Source organism: Barbus barbus, assembly GCF_936440315.1.
Source record: "Barbus barbus genome assembly, chromosome: 5".
In the NCBI taxonomy this organism is placed as follows: domain Eukaryota; kingdom Metazoa; phylum Chordata; class Actinopteri; order Cypriniformes; family Cyprinidae; genus Barbus; species Barbus barbus.
Genome location: NC_136733.1, coordinates 32,171,583 through 32,173,779, shown reverse-complemented (window position 1 = coordinate 32,173,779; position 2,197 = coordinate 32,171,583). Strand labels below are relative to the sequence as shown.

Here is a 2,197-nt window from a genome sequence, read left to right as displayed (position 1 = left end):
TTACTGAGACAGACAGTGAACATTGCAACAGGACATCTCCTCTCCTATTAGGGCAACAGAGGGGTTAATTCAAATCCCAGATGATAATTCTTCAACATCCAAACAGTTAAAACAGATCAATGTCACAGAACTCTCACTATTGACGGTAGACCAGCATAACACAGGGAGAGTGCACGGCAAAAGGGGATGTATCTTCCACACACACGGCAATTCCACTTCAAGCATATAATGTGGGGGAAACGTCAATCATCGGCACTGCAAACTCACTTCACAAGTGCAATTTAAAGCCAGCACTCACCCTTGGGTCTCTGTGCGAGGGGCCGTGATCATCAATACTGCTGAGGATGGTTTAGGATGTCTTTCTTCACATACACAGGCAGAGTTCACCTCACCATTTTTAATGGAGGGAGAGATAAGAGATCGGTAATGAATCAATACAATCCACTCAGTGATATTTTTAAACGTGATCCAAACACTCCCAGCCACATCCAATTCAGTGTCAAACACATGTAATTACGAGACTCCGTTCTCAGTTACTTAGCTCTCCTCCAATGCAAACGGGGTATTTCACTCTCCCTCTGTTGTCCTCAGGTCTCTCATCAAGCCAACACTCTCCTCTTCATTCACCCGTACTCAAATAACTGCAACCACCCAATAAAACAACTTCTCACGGGGGAGGAAAGACCAACCACAACCGCCTCTCTCTCCTGCCTTTTATCCTCTCAAATACTGACGGGGCTTCTTCCAAACTCTCCGAGTAAATTCCCCACACCTGTCGCCAATCTGTTGGGGTTGTCATGACAACAGACACACACTCAGGCCGGGGGACGGAGTTTCACTCACAAGTGTCCCACCGGAAACACTGCTTCAGCGGGAATAAGTTCCATATGCTTTTTGTCACATCGTGACACTATTTAGAGATTGAGAGCTTAGAATACAATGGTGTATTATGCTTTATGCGTCATAACTTCAATTATTTCAATATGTCACAGTCATTTGCAGTGTCTGCCATGTATCTTGAGGAGATCTCCCACACGACTGGAGTGACTTTGTTCCTCTGTGCCTTCGCTATGCTCTTGCTGGCTCTCCATGGTCGACAGAGAGAACTGGGCTGCTCCTTGCCACCAGGTCCCAGACCTTGGCCGTTAGTGGGAAACCTTTTCCAGATGGGGGAACAGATCCATTTGTCATTAACAAACCTGAGGATTCAGTATGGAGATGTGTTCCAAATGAAAATGGGTTCTCTTGTAGTGGTCGTTTTTAGCGGCTATTCTACCATCAAGGAGGCGTTTGTACTTCAAGGAGAGGCGTTTGCTGGACGTCCTGACCTCTTTACCTTCTCTGCTGTTGCTAATGGCACCAGTATGACGTTTAGTGAGAAGTATGGAGAAGCTTGGGTGCTTCACAAAAATATCTGCAGAAACGCCCTGAAGACCTTCTCCCAAGCCGAATCCCGAGACTCAAGCGCTTCTTGTCTTTTGGAGGAACGTATCTGTGCAGAGGCCGTTGAATTGGTGGAGGCTCTGAAGAAACAAGGAGATGAGGTTGGAGATTCAGGGGTTCAACCCTGTTAAGTTGCTAGTGACCTCGGTTGCCAATGTGGTTTGCACTCTCTGTTTTGGGAAGCGGTATGCCCATGACGATAAAGAGTTCCTCACAATCGTCAACATCAATAATGAAGTGCTGCGCCTCTTTGCTGCAGGGAATCAAGCAGACATTTTTCCCATCTTCCGTTACCAGTCCGTCTCTGCAAAAGCTGCTCCAGTACATTGACAGAATGAACAACTTCATGGAACGCAACATCAGTGAACATCTCATCACCTTTGATAGGGTAATAATGTTCATATAAACTGATGAGAAGAAAAATGTATTCCAGTGTTTCTTGTATTATGTGTGTGTGTGTGTGTGTGTGTGAAGGGTTCATTTGCAAAAACAGATAACTCAGTTTTTAACAATTCTCAGAAATCATGTTTTTTCCTTGTGCATTCCAATTAATCTCAATCAAACTGCAGTTGGGTTATTTTGACTAGGTCAAAAAATAACTAACACAATAAAAACATGATAACATAAAAAACATGATTTTTGAAAATTTTCAAAAATGAAGCCGTCTTTTTGAAAATAAACTCATCATACACATACATACATACATACATATATACATACATACATACATACATATGTGTGTGCATGTGTGTAT

The 2,197-nt window shown here is 43.5% G+C and overlaps 1 pseudogene across 1 annotated transcript; it reads left to right on the top strand.

Annotated features, from left to right (window-relative positions):
* The first annotated feature begins 1,010 nt into the window (after nucleotides 1-1,010).
* Nucleotides 1,011-1,849, top strand: LOC306869499 (cytochrome P450 1A1-like; annotated as a pseudogene). Its single transcript has one exon. The product of its transcript is annotated as a cytochrome P450 1A1-like (transcript).
* The last annotated feature ends 348 nt before the right edge of the window (nucleotides 1,850-2,197 follow it).